The sequence below is a fragment of the Bactrocera oleae genome, chromosome 2, assembly GCF_042242935.1.
Source record: "Bactrocera oleae isolate idBacOlea1 chromosome 2, idBacOlea1, whole genome shotgun sequence".
Taxonomy (NCBI): Eukaryota; Metazoa; Arthropoda; class Insecta; order Diptera; family Tephritidae; genus Bactrocera; species Bactrocera oleae.
Window position 1 is genome coordinate 97,738,092 of NC_091536.1, and position 19,822 is coordinate 97,757,913.

A 19,822-nucleotide genomic window follows, 5' to 3' on the forward strand; every position below is an offset into this window, starting at 1 on the left:
TGGAAGAGAGTTGTGTTTCTGTCTAAATTAAGCATGTCAAAACCTCAACACATTGACTACGGCTGCGGAGACAAAGTGCAACGGTTTGATTTACACTGAAACGGTCTTTGGTAATCGCTCATTAGGTCGCCGAATCGACAATTATTGCTCAATAAACTAAGTTCTTAAATGGAATCATATTGGTTAGTATAGAACACAGAGGATTTGTAGGAGTCTTTACACTTTCTGCCTGTGAAAAACATAGCTAAAGATGATGCACTTACAACACTAAATCTAAAAAAATAGGTGTACAGTGGCTGCTTGTTGCGAAGCTCCATTACTATTTCAATAAAAAAGCATTTTACTCCGTGTTATGCTAATTGCATAAAGCAGTTCACGGTGCATTCTGAATAATCGTGTTATTTATTACACAAGTGGCATGTGAGAGTTTGGAGCAATGCGGTTCCCATGTGCATATGTGTATACGTTTGTGGCACAGCACCGTCAGCTAAATAATAACTCAATTATAATTTGAAATTTTCAGGAATGCAATCGCAATTGCGCTAAAATATATGCTATTTCTAGAAACATATGTACTTGTGGCATAAGCACTGCTGTTGGTGTGTGACACACGTGAATGTTAGTTTTCATATTTTATGGTCGGTGTGTAAATAAACAGTAACGGCACTTGCACTCAGGTTCGTCACTACTTAGTGTTATTTAGAAAATAATGCATGTGCATTTGCGCATAAGTGTGTGTGTTTACAATCGTTCGTGGTAGGTGTAAACTCACATTGCGTGTTATATCCGCACTAACGTCTATGGCAATGCATCGCTGGAGCAACGGTTGGAATTTGTACAAATGACTTGATTGTAGCAATCATTTGCCAGTTTTGTCAGAAATTGTAATAACAAGAAATTGAAGAGATTGTCAAGCCATTGCATCGGCGCAAATATGTTACTAGGAAAGAAGTATTTAGATTTGATTGGCAAATGGTGCTATGGCATGAGCTAAATGTTAAATTAATTAAAAGCTGCTTCACTATAGATATTTGTATGCAAAAATTAGGTTGTTTTCATTTCCGTTTAAATTTTCCATAAAAATAGTATTGATCGAGTAATAGTATTCAATAGTAAAAAATCGCCGAACTCTCAATTAGTTGAGGGAAAATACTTAGAAAATTCAAATAATTTGCCACCATTATCATTTACCATTATCGATTTAGCGTTAACAAAATGAGATAGAGTAAATTTAAATCTCAACACAAGCTGATAATTTTGTAGGAAAAGCTGATTAATCTCTAGAGCTTTACGATCTCCTCTCCTTCCATTTAAAGCAAACAATTATTTATTTAGTGCCTAATTTTAGAGAGTATATTTTATATCCAAGTATGACGGGAATTTTAATATGCTTTCACATATTGTCCAAAATTACGTTTGCATAATTGATTACATTTCCCCACGTCAATTAAATGCATATCTTGCAGCAAACAGATATTTGCTTTCAGCTCTACATAATAATAATACGTTTTAGCTATAAATAATGCAATAATACTGGAAATTGTTAGCCAAGTTTAGTTTAGTTTAATAGATCCCAACTCAAAAATTTTTTTTCTTTATAAACTGAAATTAGTATGGAGATTGATATAGACTGAAATAGACTAAAATCTTCCTTGTACCATTTCTGATAATATATTTGCATATTATTAAAAATATAATGCAAAAATCATTTCTAGAAAAACGAAAATTGTCCTCAAAGTCTTGCGAGGGTGCCAAATATATTGGTTTTATATCAAAGCTTCCTTTATTATTATGGCATAAATGCTTGTTTGTATGTGCTGTAATTTAGGGAAGCTGAGAAGTACAGTCACACACACATATGTGCATGTAGTGGATAGCACATTTGACAAAGAGAAGTCCCACCCAAACTACATGACCACCTTTGGCATTTTCCTTTGCCCACATTGCCGCATGCATTACTTCTAGTGTATTTTATATTGGCACAAGTAGTGAAGTATACATTTAGGAGCAGTACTAAAATGTTTATTCCAAGACGCACTAGGAAAGGTCGTAAGCAAGCACAGTTGCGCCACACACAACCTGTGCGTATCTATCCTCTCAAAGTAAGGAATATACATGTACTCGTTTATGTTTGCGAAGTTGTTTGTGTATTTGTTGTGTGGTTGTGTCCGTATATATGTACATACGTGTGTCCGGCATTGGCTCTCGCCGCGTACGTTATTGCATTTCGGTAGCACGTTTTCTTGATGTTTATGAGCTCCAACACACGCCGAGTGCTTAGTTGACGTTTATGCACTAGTAGGATGTGCTCTCGTGCTACGGACGTTTTTTCTTCGAAGCAGTTAGTTTTTTACCGCCTTGTCCTTGTTGCTTAGTACTAAAAGGCATTTTCTTTTGGTTTATTCTTCTTGCCTTTTTACTCTCTTTGCTGAGTTCATAAAAATAGTACTTTATGTGTTGCGATGGTCAGTTGTTCATGCCGTAGTCCGAGTGTAACGAATGGTTGTAATTGAATTTATATATACATATAGTTTTTACCGAAACCCACGTAACCTTCAGCGCTGTGTTTACAAGCATGTAAACGCATTACACGGCATACACGCATCGTTTTCCAAACATTTTACAAAAATTCTTAGCCATACATTTAGTACACGCGTATAAAATGAGCATCTTGCGCCGAATGTTTATACATTTTGCAAATCATAAAAAGTAAATTTTATTTGCAGTTCGCAATTATAAACTGGAGCGATATTCAAACTATAATGGATTTTGCTTGCACAACCGCAAACGGTAACGCACGTTTAAGCCTTATTGATTGTTAAGCTAAGTATATTCATATAAGATCTGGCTATTTGACTTTGCTTTCAAATTGAACATAGCACATAGAGAATCGAAGCTTTCCTAAATGAACTAAATTATTGGTATTTCGACCCTGAAGTCCAAATTTATAATAGAAATATCAGTCGTAGTACAAAACGCTGGAATTAACTTAAAGTAAAAAATTTTGAAGACTGCGAGGTATTATGGATCCGAACAGCTTTATCTCAGAACTCAATAGACAGGCTTTTTTGGCGCTCAAGCCTTAATACCTACATATCAATGTACATTCAGCAAATACCGTACAATTTATAAATGTGTGTGTGTATTCATGCTGCAACAAGCATGGAGTTTCCAGCTTTGGTTGGACGAAAAATTGGAGTAAAAGTTACAAAAATGAAACTGCACGACTTCGTCTGAAAGTACATATGTAAAGACGTCACATTGTGCAACAATTTCATCACACCCCTCTTGAATTTCGCTCTTAGTTCTTTTTTCATTTATCTTATTTTCCGTTTTCCGTGCGCCCTCCCCCGGTGGGCACTTTTCGCCGACTCCATGGCTACTTGGCTGGTTGACGGTTTGGCGCTGTATAAAAGTGGACGTAAACTGCGGTACGATCGAGCAAATAAAGAGTAAAAGGGAGACAAGAAAGACACGGAAGGAAGCAACTACGTTTGTACGTTGTTTACTTGGCTGGTTGTATGCTTCGAAGAAGCAACAATAGCAATTTTATGCATGTTGCCAATTCTTAATAAAGAAGCAGTGAAAGCACAATAATAAAGTGATATATATACAAAAGCAACTACTAAGACACACGCCAACAATAACCTGCAAGAGGCGGAAATATAAAATAACGATCGTAAAAAGGAAAATTGCATTTTATGTTGTTGTTATTCCGTTATGGCTACATTACGAGTAACTCGCATTGTTCCCACAAATTTCACCATACCTACAAAAACGCTGTTATCAGTAGTTGCTCCCTCTCAGACACACCCGGTGCAAAGATCACAATTGAAATCGTTTGCCCGAACAATGGCATATGTCGAGTTGCTTTAGACTAACTAATTCTTTAACGAAATAATCCTTTGTCCCATATGGGCTTTTTGAAATTTCCATGTCACGATAACTGTACTTGTATAGTTGGCATGCCTATAGCATCAAAAATTGCTTAGTTAACTATAAATTCCTAGTTTATCAACCATATATAACTGCAATAATATGTGAACAGACTTTAGAATAAGTCGTCAAATCGTGAATTCAGTGCTTTTTGGTATTCTTTTTTTAATCTACAGCTGTAAAAGAGTTATTGAAAGACTTTTAGGATTATTATAGCATATTTTTAGGCTATTAGGTATATTTTGTACTAGCTGCAGTGTATTCGCTAACTCACTGGTGACCATTGGCTGCAATTGCACTGGTTCTAAAACCTAGTCTTTCATAATCAGATTTATATTTGAAGGTGGGCACTTATCGACATGCATTCACAAACAGATTTGACTACACGCGCGTGTTCATAAAGGTGCACAACTTATCAAGCGCGCTGTTTATCATGCGTATAAGCTATAAAGGCACATGCACACGAGTCCACGCCAATATTTGCTTATTTATAAGTAAAAGTGCACACACGGAATGCGGCATTAGCGTCAGCCAGGCATAACTCGCCGCAAAGTATGCAAATCTTTATTTGCATGGGTATGCAAATTGCCACACCGCACCCAGCCACCCCTACTCCGACCACACACTGCAGTCTCGTTGTACAGCGCTCATGAGCTATAAAGCTGCTATAGTTTTTTGCTGCGTTTTAATGGAAAACAAAGTTGCGCCAATTTTGAAAACAAATTTCAATATCATTTCATGCTTGTTATGCATATCCATACACACCACACGCACACTTACACGCACACTTGTGCGCATCGGCATATTTGTATAAAAGCCCGAGGCAAAAATTTCACTTGTGGAAATTGAAATTGTTACTTTCCTACCTGCCAGTCATGCATGCATACATCATGATGTACGAGTAATTTAGTATATGCATAACTGTATATATGTATATTGTATATATGTATGTGCATCGCAACATGTTTTTCTTGCATATGTGTGCGAATATGTGAGCAGCACGCATTCGTTTCTTGTTTTATGCGCTCTCGACGCATTGTTTGCATGCTTGTGTGGGCTTTTTCTGAGCTTACAAGGTTGCAACCGAGCGATTGACGGCTTACAGTTATGAATTCAAATGTCAAAATAATAAATTTTCCTTCCAATATAACATGCTTGTGTGAACTTCTACTTCATGAAATTAAATTTATTTTGAACTGGTGTAATTTAAGCACTTTTATTTCATAAGCCGAAGTATGATCTCCAATGGATTAAGCAGAATTCTATTTTTATCAAACAAGTAAATTTTGTATACCATTTTATTTCGTTTATATTTAATAAAAATTTTTCGCCACACTATTCTCAAGGTTTGCCGCATTTTTAAGAGCGGAAATCATAGTAAAAGTTTGCTTGAATAGGCCTCGCGCCCATTCACCAACTGTTTTTTAATTTTACATTCGAAAGTTTGCTTGAACAGCGCACACTTTCCTATCTCAAAGTTTCTATGTATACTTGCATGCCCTTTTGTATGCTGCCAGCTTATCGCAATGTTTTCTCTTGGCTGCGTTTCACAATTTTTTAACACAACCACATACATACCTAGACTACCGCCCACAGAAATTGGGAAACTAACGCATGCACTGAGCGCGCTCGCGGACAAATTCAGATCGCACCACGGTACATAACTGAGTTAAGTTTAATAATATAATGAAATAAATATGCATTAACTACAAGTTGCAAGCAACTTATTTATTATTATACTTTGATATTATTCGTACATTATTTAGATTGCCACATTATTTTTTCCAATGTAGAACGCGTTAAAATGGCGTACAGCCAAACAATTCCAATTTACTTATGATTTTGCAAGTGCTTTTACGTATATTCTTATATGTGTATGCATGTGTGCAAAAGTGCAATAATCTACACCCACAACTTGCAATTCCATTTAAGCGCTAATGCAAGTCATAAATGTGTGTCTGTAGCTTCTTGGCGCCTGACATAAGTGAATAATGTTTGCAACTTAGCTGCACATTATGCTTATCCTATCTATTGGCATTCGCATGCTATTTGTGCCATTTGTGCATATACAAACATGTAATCTTGTGTGCAGCTCAGAATGGATCTTCGTGTCTGACACGCTAAGGAATTCATAAAATATAATTTGATAAGCTTAGAAAATTCCGCATCAAATGATTCTTGAGCATGTGCTAGTCTGCACTCGTGGTAACCAGTGATATAAATTTATATGAATGTATTCACTACACACTATATTAAATCATACTCACTTTTTCCGAAATAGCGGGCTTCGATGCCACTGCAACGGAATTGTGGCGACGCTTCATCTCAGTCGGTTGCGTTGGCTCTGTTGCAAGTCGCATAAGTGAAAGTTAATAAAAGTGCTTCTTCGATAGATATATAAATAGTCTAATATGAATATAATACGAATAAAGCACGCACTTCCGCATTTCTGTAACTTTTACTTGAGTAAAAAATTATCTTCTAATATCAGACTTTGGTTCCAAAGCTCTCATGATAAATGTATGCACTAAAATTATTTTTACTGCATTTGAAATAAATTTCACTGAAATGTGCAAATTTCAGGGTTAAGACATTAAACACGTTCAGAGAACTGTTTTATTGAAATTGTTTGTTTATTAGCAAAAAGCCTGTCCTTAATTTTACATTGGAAAGTATAATAAAGATACCAACAACTGTGTATAGAATACACAGTTGATAAATTCTTTTTTTTTTCATGCTTACATATTTACTTGTATAATCAGAAGTGATATTTCCCACATAAGCTTTTAAAATGCATAATTTATATACATATGTGCAATTACAAAAAATTTTTTGGTTTAAACTCTTCACATTTATATAAAAATTACCGAATTTGACGGTTTTTGACTTAAAATTTATTTTAACGCTTAAGAAATTTTTTTTAAGTTGATAACTTTTCATTGGCCAGAAAGAGGACTCTCCACAGCTTCTAGAACACTTATCAAAATTTTTTTACGAAATAAAAATTTTAACTCTAAATTTACTTTAAAAGTTAACATTTTTTTTTAACATTTTCTTTTATGATAATCTACAAATTTTACCCTCAGGCTAAACAAAAAAAAAAAATTTGGTCGCTCCACCTGAACATACAAATGAATGTTTGTCTGTACTCATATTTACTTTATAGAATCGTAAACTATGCATTTCATCTTGTAATGAGCTATAGCAAAGTTGTTGTGCATGCGGCAAAAAAGGTTTCTGAGATGGCACGACCAAATTTCGACAGATGAACAAAATCAATAAAATGACTCAAAATGAATTGCATATTTGTGTAATATCTTTCCTTCAAACTTATTTTAGTTGCTGACGTAGCTAGTAACATATGAGCTTCTAATAAACTCATTACGTTATAATTTCTTTGTATTTTTGTTTGAATGTAAAATCGAATTTTTTTACAAAAACTGTATGACTAAGTAACTCGGAGCATTGAATCAGAAGTGTTTCGATTACTGAGCTTGTCACGTGGACGGAACTTTCGAGCAAGACATATTCCCACACTAACACACTTTGCAGGTAATAAATACATGTTTACAACTGTATTATGCGTATATGCAATAAGACTTACTTATCTAACATGAAAGGCTTATGAGTGTGTTAGACATTACGTATACGCAGTGGCAAGCGGCGAAGTTTGTTGATTTGCTTAGCCTGCTTGCTTGATTGTTTCCCTGGTCGTTATCATTTGTTGTCGTTGATCTTTGCTTTTGCACACACGCGCTTGTACTTAGTTACATTGCACATTGTTGATTTTACTAATATTATCATGTACACTGGTTGCTCGCGCTGTCGTCCTCGAGAAGTTATTGCTCTCCTTGTGGGCCGTTAGTCCTTTGTACTTGTATTGCTGGGTCCACAGCGCTCATTATGGTTGTTGTTGCTGTTGACATATTGTTGTTTCTACTTTAAATATTTATCTTGAGATCCCTTAGCTAATGGCTCTAATGTGGCTGCTACGTCTACAAGTTGTTACTGTGCTATACGCATCCTTAATCTTCCCCTCACTGCCGCCGAAGCTGGCATTTCTTTGCTGTTGTCTTTGTTTGCTTAATTTAACTTGAAGTTTAAGTTAAATAACTTGAATAAACATTTAGGTAATGTTGTTGCATTGTTATTCGCCTTGTGTGTATTGTAATAGGCTTCTGGCCATTTCAGTTGTTGTTGTGTGCTGGTTTTATGCGTTGTACCCTGCTACGGACAAGGCAAAAGTAGATAGTGTTGTCAGCTGTTAGTTAACTGTTAAAAGTAACATACTTGTGCATGAATCATATCCACATACCTATGTATTTGAGTGCGTATATTCATTAGGGCGGCACCTAAAATTAAATTAAAGAGAAATTTCGCTTGAATTCCACAACAGCCTCTGCCTATAGTTGAAGGTGCCTTCAAAGGCCACGTTGTCTTTTTGTTTTCTTTTTATTGCTACGCCAAAGGTGCGTGTAAATCTTCCAAAGATATTGATGGCCCATACTATCAGTTATGCCCGATTCACTGTACAATATAAAGTGTACGTGTTCAATTACCCCCATGCTCTCAGACCTGTGTTTCCCTGCGGAGCTACTGCTAGGCTTTCCTTCGCACGTTGTCTTAAAGCTGAGAATGCGTTAGGCACGTCAATTATACATACTTCATATCACGTAAACCACAGTAAAAACAAAACAATCAAAGCATTATGTTACGTTGCAGACTTAATGTTTCTATACCAAAGTACGAGTCTGTTTATGTAAGATGTCATGTTAATATATGTATTTACATCAGCCTTACACACAATATAACAATATAACAAGTGTGTGTGTGTGCTGCTACCGATGACTGTTTTCAGCGGCTAAGAAAAGGATTGGCGAATTGTTGGAACCGAGAGTTTAGTGTATCAACAGAGTGAAGTTTGCGTTGCTTTTGAGCTTTATGCCAACATTTGCGGGCTGTTTGGCTTAAGAGCCCGCTCTTGCTGCTCCACATACATTTGCATTTATGCGTTTACACCAGCGGCATCTGCACTTGTTGTCTGTTTTCTTATTAAGCTGGTGTGTATACATTATTCTGGCTTTTGTTATGCTGGTAGCATTATTTATACACTCTGCACTCCCCTCCCTACTCGCTCCTACAAGGCTCGCTACTCAAAATTTTACTTTGTGCTTGGTGGTCGGAACCAGCAAGATACATGGAACTTCGAGCGATTTTTGCATTTCGCATTTTGTCATCAAGCGTGTAAAGCCGACAACAGTGGAATACATAAATAAATGCTTGTAAATACATATACCTATGTGCAATAGTTTACATACACGCAGCCATACCCAAATCCTAATGCTCAGAGTTAGTACATGTATATGCCGTATATGTGCCGTGTGTATTTTTATGAAAACCTCTCTTGTATTCTGGCATGCAATAGCACTCTGCTCAAGCAGAAAGACAAGCACTCTCAAATGTAGGCCATGTTACGCTGTGCGCACTTCTGCAGCGAGCCTAAGCTCAGCTCAAATGTCAACATCTTGAGGTTTCGGCTTTCTATGGCTTTTAGGATTTTTAAAAGACTAATTCTGCTTTGTAGGTTTTATTTATTTAAACAAAACAGAACATTTGTTGACAAAAATTTTAAGCTTTGCGCTTTGCAGCAGTTTCAAACTAATATTAATTTATATGAATATTGTTAAAAATATGCATCGAAATGAAAAACTCGGCTTAACTTGTCACATACGTTCCAATGCATATACTTTTCTATTAATAAATTTTCATGCAGAGCTATGAATAATTGCGCACTAGGGTGTTCTTTTTTGTTACGCTACCACAAGATCCCAGTTTCAAACGGAATAACTTGTAAAAACTAAAAATAAAACATTGAAATTGATCCTTTTCACTTTAAAAAACGCTGTATTTCGTTATCTGAAAAATTTGTCATTTAGATAACGCCATATCTATTTTGATCCTGCACATCATTTCTGGAAATAAATTTGCTATACATTAAATCGTTTGCACGCATTCAAATATAAGCCTACTCACCTGATGCTTTACCCTGTTGAATCACGGCGTATGATAATTATGACCCAGTCGTCTTTCAGCAAAAAAGAACTCATAACACAATTCAGTTTTCACATCCAGGACCCAATCTTGTCTTCGCTTCCATTTTTCCCCTTGCGACTCCGTTATACAAGTAATGTTTCTTGGCTTTACACATTGGACAAAGTTGCTAAGCGAAAAAGCTTGACAATTAAATTTTATTAATTCGCAAAGAAAGATAAGAAAATCACAAAATAATTGAATATCGGGAAAGATGTTACAGCCCACACGCTTAATTCAATACCTTGTTGGACAAAATTATCTGAATAGCCATTATTACAATTTTATTTTAATACTCTGGCAACATGTTGCTACAGAGTATAAAAGTTTTGTTCATCTAACGGTTGTTTCTATCACCTAAAACTAATCGAAATAGATAGGGAGTTATATATATATATAATAAATGATCAGATTGACGAGACGAGTTAAATACCGAATGACTGTCTGTCTGTCCGTCCATCCGTCCAGCCACCTGTTCGTCTGTGCAAGCGATAACTAGTGTAAAAATTAAGATATCTTACTAAAACTTGGTTGGTATTACAGATGGGCCATATCGGTCCAGCGACACGCCCACAAAGTGCCGTTAAGTGAAAACATATAAAGCGACATAACTCAGCATTAAATTAAAATACAAAAGTGTAATTTGGTACAAGTGATCACAGTAGCACGTGACCGCCGTTCGCTAAAAAATTTTAAAAAGTGGGCGTGCCTCTGCACCGTTAATTGGTTAATGTGCATTCTATATATTGTTTGCCTTCTTTTACAATATTTCATTCTATGAGGAGTTCCCTCATTAACATTTGTATCCTCTAAATGCATATCAATACTTACAACACATTCAAGCCTTAGCCAAGATCCACTTTTAATTGCCGGTTTGTATTTGAATATAAATTATATGATTTATCCTTGGAAAAGCACTCTGAAATTAAGAAAATATAGGTTTCCAAACTAATTATACCGTTGCAGCCGATTTTCGAATCCATGAACAACCGTGAGTATCTGGCTCTCCAATCGTCTACACCATTCACCATTAGTTGTGATATCTCACCAGTCACTAAACTACCAATTGTTTCCTTTACTTAAAAAGTTTTTCTTGCCTTTTTTACAGTATTTTTATAACCGTAAGACGTTGACACTAAACACGCTTTGATAAGCACTGGGGCAGCAGGGGTCTACTATATGTCGTTTGAACTATCTCCTGCGGCACTAGTACTTAGAAAAGCGATATTAGTGAAATGTAATCCATTTAGTTTCAAAATTTTCGGACAAAAACGCTTTTCACCATTTTAAAATATTTTATGATGCGCAATGAAGGTTTAAGGCATGATCATCGCGTGTTTCATCTGTGTCTGCAAATACAAAAGGTAAATGGTACTATGTAAATATCAGGATATACTTGTGGAGTATAATTTTGAACGATATGAATTTTTTTTAAATTAATTAAAGAAAGGCAGCTTTCCTAGGCACATGCTAGTGGATGTTATTTGATCTGCCAGCTAACTGCATTCGCGCTTAATAAATCATATACAATTGCGAGTAAAATAAGTATGGAGCATTTGCATATGCACTTGAGTCTATATTTACCTAAAGTGCTATAATCGAGGAATGCAGATTAAATTAAGAATACCACTTGGCGTCCATATCACTTCTGCTGCTCTCACTCGCTCTTCAAATCATATAGCAGTGAACGAGTGTCCGACAGGAAGCTTGGACTTGAGGAACAACGAATGCTCAGTGTGGCTTCCCACTCAACAAAAGTGCATCGAGCTGCAGGAAATTCCAAGTGCTCAATAACAGCTCAACAATCAGCTTCATACGCTAGCAAATGAGACCAAGCAAGCGATAAGCATACTTTCTCACATACACACACATACATAAGTAGGGCAAGGAAATATGACATGGCTTTCATATTTGTGCGCTTGTAGCGTAGTCGCGTAGTAATATTCTATTTAATTATTGCCATATTTATTAAATTTAAATTGGCTTAATTGACCCTCTCAAAAATGTGTAGTTTCTTTCCATCGGAAATATTTTCTGTTTGTGTTTGCGCTCTTCCCTATTTTCGGTATTCTATTTTCAGTTTTGCTTTCAAATATATACATTCATTCTTAATTATTTTCCCACATAAGTTTCGAAAATTTGATAGCACACCATCAAGAAATAGATGAAATCGCTTACAATCAACTATACACACACACACTTAGCCTTTATAGCCTTCAACTGCGAAACGATCTTGCATCCCTCCGAGTGTACTTACATAGATCAATGCCTTGCAACAGATACAGATACACGATAGCTCGGTATAAATAAGATGAGAGATTGTCTCATACAGCTGTAAATCTTCTCTCAATTTTATGTAAAATATTGCTTTAGAATTGGGTGAGAGTCTTTCACACTTATTGACATTCTTTTCTCTTTTCTATATTCCGCTGGTTGCTGCCAATCAACAATTTAACCCTTTTGAACTCAGTGAAAGGTCGGGAACGTGCGTAGGTATTTAGCTTTCGAACACAAATTGCTCAATTGAATTTTGTCGTTAATTAAATTGAGCAACGTTACATTGTGTCATTTGATCGTGAGTGCTCGTTTTTAAGTGGCAGCTGCATAAGGCCACTACTATATATGTAGCATCAATAATTCACACACTTACAAGCTCTTATGTCAATTTTAATGCTTGAAAATATTTGTGTCTTCATTATAATTAAAGGAGTAAATTGGCCAAATATTATATTTGAAGAAAAGTTTTAGCTTTTGCACCTGCTGTTAAACTCTTGCTTTATATAAAATAACGCTATAAAGCTGAGAGATATTAAAAGTCTAGCAGTTTCATTAGCTTTTAACGTCATATTAGGCACTTTCGATTCGACAAACTTTAGAGAGTAGCGAATCTAAAAGTCGACTTACATAAGTCAATTAGACTGGTATATATTTAAATTGTGAGTTGAAAATACACTTTATGCTGCCATCACTTGCAGTTATTTCGAAAAGAGATCAAACCTAAATATAGCGAGAAGAAATGTAGCAAACTGAAAACATGAAATGTCCGTAAGAGACTGAAGCTAATCACAAAAATAGCAACACCCACTGGCACAAACAAAAATTTTGCTTTTTTGAAAAAATTAAAAAAAATGTGTGTTTAAAATTGAAAGGATTTGAAGCCTTTTCGATAACTTAAAACACTGCGCATGGAATCTGAAGTAAAGCCGCCAATATGGCACAGTGTACAAATCTGCAGCAAAAATGTATGCAAATAAATTGACACCTGCGAGCTGACAAGTATACGATCAAACACGCGTTCATACACACGAAATCATGTATGAATAAACGGGTGCACATGCCGAAGCCCCACACATATGTATATGTATTATCTCCATACTCCACACTAACGGGTACTTAACTGCATACAAGAGAGTTTTATAACAACGAATATGCAAAGAATCACCGACTGCTCGGAACAAGTATACTTTGCATATTTTTTCAGAAAAGTTTGCTCTAAAGCAAATAAGTACGGAAAGGTAAGTGGAATTTCCTGCAAAGTGAAAAGTCAGCTCGTTAAAGGGAACTGTTGAATATACTCGGAGCGCACGCATATTTCGGGGTGTGTGCTCAGCACACGCGTTGAAAAACAAACGGAGTATGAGTAAGTCGCCGCATTGCGAATTGTAGTGAGACTGTGGCATGGTGAAATTAAATATAAACACGAAACTTTTGTAGGCGAAATTGAAAATAAATTTGAAGTATTTTAAAATGTATTTTCAATTTCGCCTCCAAAGTTTAAAAAAAGGAATTTAATTAGATAAAGTCGATTATGACGCTGACAAAATAGCGAAATAAGAAGAGATTAGTGCATTTGGGCACTCAAGATTTATGAGTCATAAGAAAGCATCATATAAAAACTCATAACGCATTCCGCAACATATCTTATACAATCAAAAATTCTCGCAAATGTGTGCATTGGACGGACAATTATAGCAAATGTTTTATTTTCCAACACATTCCCTATTACCAAAGGAACTTCCGCACCAGGAAAAGTAGTAGCCAACTAAAAGATGCTTCAAAGATGAGACAAACGCATTCTCAAACACGAACTTCAAAATGATTCGTGCTTTTCTTTGGGGCTTCCAATCCGATACTATGAGCTCCATGGCCCCCATACACTCACACATACATGCATTCTATTGTATAATGTCGTATGTGTTTTTATTGTTTTTTCAGTTGCGTCAACCGTTCCAATACAGTGTCGAAAATTTCGATTTCGATTCGCAAATGAGATATCAACAATTTAATTTTCTACATCAAGTAACCCAATTTTAGTTGCTGCAGGCATGCAATTACCAACTGAGTTACTTTGTGACTGTGACTGTGACGAATGTGGAACGAGGGTAATGCGCACACGGTCGAATAAAAGCCAAAATTCCTTGTTGTGGCAATGAGTCGACAAGCGCAACACTATAGTAAATAACGGAAATTCTCGAACACGCGCACATTATGCAACATAAATACCATTAGTAATGACTATGTGCAGGAGCGCTTCTCTGTGAGACATGAAATTAAGCTTCACACAAATGTACGACTTTTTAAAACCTTATAGAGAATAGGAGTTTACCCAAAGCCTTACATTTCTAATTACCGTTTGTATTTTCATTTGCAAATATTTCCTATTTGACATGTAATTATTAGTAAATATTGTTCTTTTCTGTTTGAGATTTCAGAATAACGAATTAAAACTCAAAAAGAGAAAAACTGAATAAGCTCAGCTTCTAAAAGAGAAGAAAGCCCCTTTTGGATAAATTGAGTTTGGTGGACGTCAAAGATGAGAAAGTGATGAGCCGGGATCAACATTCACTTCGCTATACTTAGTAATATTCATAAATTAATTTGCCACAATGCTGGTTCGTGGTGTCAACCTCAAGCACTTCTTGCTTATTGTATAAATTGTTCTAAAAAGGAATTCAAAACTATTGTAATTCTAATGATAAATCTAAGAGTTCACAATTCTTGTCAACTCAAAATTAAACTCTAAACTTCTTACTTATTGCGAACCTACTGACACGAACTTACTGCCTCCCATCGGTCACAATTGTTAGGAATATATGAAAAAAAGCCACAAGGATTTACTAATAAATTTCCAATACCGAACTGATTGCTTTATTATAAAAATCACAAGTACTGTGAGTTCAGCTACAAATCCTTGCAGTATAACTGACATAACTGTCCGCATATTTGCTTATTTTTATAAGATGATGACTCGACGTCGGTCCGTTGACAAGGTTAACAGCGATTGGTGACAGCAAAGCTAACATGCAAATTCTTCTATATGGTATGTACGTATGTATCTTTATGCTCACGTGTAAGCCGAACACTCTTAAATAAATTACACATCAAACACGAGCAACAAATAAACTACAAACAACAACTGACATTACAACACTTGAAGAGTAAATCGCTTAGGACGACAACAAGGACAATTCCAACATAACTTTATACGAAGGAATATGTAAGCCTGTCCTGGTAGAACTACACAAAACATATATCCAACACAGATATGCATATAAATAAAATTGAACACTCCTTGTAGGGAAAAGTCAAAGACTAGACAAAAAAATGCAAACTAGAAATACCGCTAAGTGCCAAGCACTCAAGTGCATTTGCCTACAGCGAATTTTCCTGCAAGGCTTGCACAAATATGTATTATATACTATATTAAATGTATGTGCGGTAAATGAGTGCGAGTGTGTGTGAGTACATGGAACACAGCTAACTGTAGCTCAGAATATGCATAAGTAATGTAATCACCTAACGAAATAATAACTGCTTTTGTGGAAAAGTAGCAAAGTACCGTTGGCGATGTTGTTGTGTTTTTCTTTGATTTAGTTGTAGTTGCGCAAAAATGTGTATAACGTGGAATTTTTCAGTGATTTGAACCACAGTAAGGTTGCATAAAATACACTAATCAGCCCCAACAAATGAGAGGGTTGAAAAGGTATTTTTTTTATTTTTAAGGAACGTAAAAAAATTGTTACAAAATCGTCTATATTGTCGCCGGTATGGGCAAGTATTGCTTTCTTTTCTCCGTTTTGTTATGAATTTTTATAATAATTTGCAGGAAAATTGCTTTGGAAAAAAATTTTGAATTTGAATGAGGAAAAGGTGGAAGGAACACGAGTAAGGAGAAAAATTCTATATTAAGAAATAAATGCAAATTACCTTTAATAGCTGGTAGTCGGGTTGCGTGGCGGAAGATCAGTAAGTAACGAAGGTGAATACCGTAAATGCTGCCCTGCACAAGCACACAGTCTTTGCAATTTACATGAACACGTATTAAGTAGAATGGAGTATCATAATAGGAGTATAGATGTTGCATATGCAAGTATGTACCATATATGTATATAAGCATGGCATGATATTGTTGCATAGAAAAACCGAAGACACCTACTCGTAAGTGCCGTCATTGGTTTTTATTTATGTTTATGCGAGTTATGAATACAACTTATTTATGCATATCCACTTACAGTTGCAACCAAAAGTGTTGGAATATTTACTTTGCCAGGACATAGTTCTCGGCTCTTAGAGCTCCAATCAACTCAATTCTTACGTTACTAATGAATTTCACTAGCCGAGATGTGCCACGTTATAGCAACGGAGCTTTGACAATTTCAATTTTCGTTATTCACAGTGTTTCTCGTTCACTAATATTAAGAGATTTTCGAAGATTTGGAGAAATATAAAACTACCGTGTAAATAAAATAAAATTGCAACTTTCGCAACGCTTAAAAACTCACACAGATCTCTCATTATATAATAATTTTGTTGAATTGGTAAAATATTTGTTGCATCCAATTCAACTCAACTCAAATCCATTCAAAACACTTAACTACATTTGATGTGCGATGCTATTGTATGCACTTATGTACAAACATATATCAAGTGATAACAGGCGTTATGGTATTTTTAGACACACAGCTATCGCCATCAGTTTGCGCGTATTTTAATGAACATTTTTCAATGCCTCAGAAAACTGATAAACAGATGACATTTTCAAATATGAACTTCGAATTGAATTAACTCTCTAACATAATATTGTTTTGACTTATTTTAGCAAGAACTCAAGTGAAAATACTTAGGTACATATGGTGTTGCACATGAAACGCATATACTATGACATAGATATGAAATACCTATGTGTGCATAAATATGTGTGAGCTCACATTATAATTGTCTTGCTGATTTTTTGAATGCCAAGCATACGTTTTATTGCATTAAATTTTTGTCAATTAAACGCTGCTCAAGCCACATGTGAACACACGAATACAAACATACATACATATGTATCTGTGTATTAATGATTTTTTCATGTGTCAGCGTATAGACATTCATTGAGCAAATTACCAAGTTCTGTCTTGAGTATGCTCGTAGCATATTTGCGGATTTCCGAATATACCACATATTTAAATGTATGTATGTCTACGAATGTAATGTAACCGAAAGTTTAATTGCAAATAAGAACTGTTTTTTTGAACACATCATTCTTGCGTACATACATACATACATACATAATTATATGGTCCATGGCAGCAAATATTACAGTGATATGGGAATGTTGGCACATGCTTATCGCATTTGCGAACGCCGAGTCGGAAAATAAAAAAAAATAACAGTGCAAGCAGACCAACTAAATAATAAGTATAACTAAATATGTATGCTGGAGAATGTGTGTACGAGTAAATGATTTATTCTCGATTAAAGTAATATTTTTTTTTTGTTTTCATGACACACAAATGTAGAGTTTGATTTCCATTGGTATTCAATAATATGAGTATTCCTTATTTACTTTAAAGTATGGGACTTACCTAAATTGCGAGGTGTTGCATCCTTCAATATCAACAATATTCTCGTAGGACAATATCCGAAATTGATTCTGCAATTGTTGTTATGCGTGTGAGAACCAAATAACAATTATATAGTAATATCGAGTAGCTTATACGAGACGACACCAGCAAGGCAGCACCGGCCAGCTGGCCCAACTGTGCGAGTCTTGCCCAAGCAGTGCACCCCAGCACCGGCTGGACCGGACTGCGAGCGACAACAGCTTGTGCCGATAACGACTATCGCGTATTTCTGTGGAGGTCTTAACCCCGTAACTCATTAAACATTCGTTACGCGATTGCAAATGAAACTCGGATTCCGATCGGTATGCTTGTTTGGCCAATTGTAATTAAATGAAACATAATAGCTTTATTAAAATTCTTACTGTAAGAGTATCTAAGTTCTAATATTTCGAAAGAAAATTTTAAATCTCGTTACTATTTATTTAAAAAAATATACTTGTATATGTCTTCTTTCACTTATGACAGCATTACTATATACTATTTATTTTTTCCTGGCCACCAACTCGCGTACTTCATTACCGATTGAGCTCGACTTTACAACTGATCAGAATCGCGATCATCCGCCCAAAGTTATTAATGATTTGTGTTTTTGTGAGAATTGAAGCATCTTGCGCCTGCGCGTCTGGCAACTCTTTTCCCCACATGCCTTATTCAGCCACCAATTGACCGGAAAGCTAATAAGTCACCACCATAAAGAAACAAAAATAAGAATTGAAATCATCATCATCAAAGCAACAACACTCCACAAGAACAACAGGCTACCGGACCACAAGTGAAACTGTAGGGGAAATTTCGCTGCCCGCTGTATTGGCATTTAGGAGAAAGCCGACATTAACTAGCGTGCACTAATACCAGCTCAACTAAGTTCGCTTTTGCTCTCACAGAAATATATATGCACACATACTCATACATAGTACTTATGTGCATAAATATGATTACGCGACCATAATTTTATCTCAAAACGTCATGAAACTGACTCAATGTGACCTTTTCGCTCGCTCGGAATGAGCACTCAGCAACGCCTGCGACAACAGCTGCCGGTCAGTCGTTGCTAATCGTCAATTGTCCACCATCGCCACCACCACCACTGCAGCGACCAGCTATTTGATAGTGGTGGCGAGCAGTGCAACAACAACAATGCATAAATGCAACAAATCGAGAGTAAACGGACGAATGCGGCACGACGATCTGTGACAGTGTGTACATTTGTGTGTGTACGTGTGTGCCTTTGAGTGCGCGATTTTGGCTCAGCTGGGCTGGTTTAATGCTAAACAATGTAAAGTCGTATACTAAAATATGGTACACAAGCCCTAGAATTTATATAAGTTTTCACGAACAGCAATTTATTTACGCATAAGAGGCAATACACATACTGGCGCACTCATAAATGTGGTCTTGTGTGTGTGTGTGTGAGGCGTATTCATGAGATTAAATTGATTTAATTGAAAAATGACTTGCGACATGACTCGACGGCCTCTGCGGCGCTCATTGTCGCATTATATTCGGTCATTTTTACTTCTACAAAAATATAGATACATACATACATACTTGCCACAAGTACATGCATATACAGTATAGAGCGCTACTTATGAGCCACTGAATTGTCAATTGTGTTTATTTCACAGAAAGTACTACAAAATTCAAATATTCGTTAGTAAACAACTTATGTAACGGAAAACATATGAAAGTTGGAATGCAGAAAATAAAACAGTAAATGTCCTATTCCAAAAAATAACAACCCTATGACTACTACCCACACTACTAAATACCATAATGAAAAACCCCTTGGGAACACACGTACAATTTAGTCATATAACCAAATCAGTAGGCATTGCAAATTCTTTAAAAATATTTCACACTAACAATAAGTATAAATGTAAATATTATTAGCACATTGGCCTAATGAT

At 35.8% G+C, this 19,822-nt stretch overlaps 2 long non-coding RNA genes across 3 annotated transcripts; one reads left to right on the forward strand and one right to left on the reverse strand.

The window, feature by feature from the left end:
- Window positions 1-6,513: 6,513 nt before the first annotated feature.
- On the reverse strand, window positions 6,514-18,700 carry LOC118679887 (uncharacterized). 2 transcript variants are annotated; one of them, XR_011395016.1, is made up of 3 exons: window positions 17,877-18,700; window positions 9,970-11,375; window positions 6,514-9,908 (listed from the first exon to the last, which is right to left on the reverse strand). It is a non-coding gene; the product is annotated as an uncharacterized lncRNA (long non-coding RNA). The 2 variants fall into 2 exon arrangements; XR_004975419.2 differs by having other exon boundaries at window positions 6,514-11,375.
- LOC106621011 (uncharacterized) lies at window positions 15,912-16,790 on the forward strand. Its single transcript, XR_001330878.3, has 3 exons — window positions 15,912-16,071; window positions 16,133-16,464; window positions 16,541-16,790. It is a non-coding gene; the product is annotated as an uncharacterized lncRNA (long non-coding RNA).
- Window positions 18,701-19,822: the final 1,122 nt, after the last annotated feature.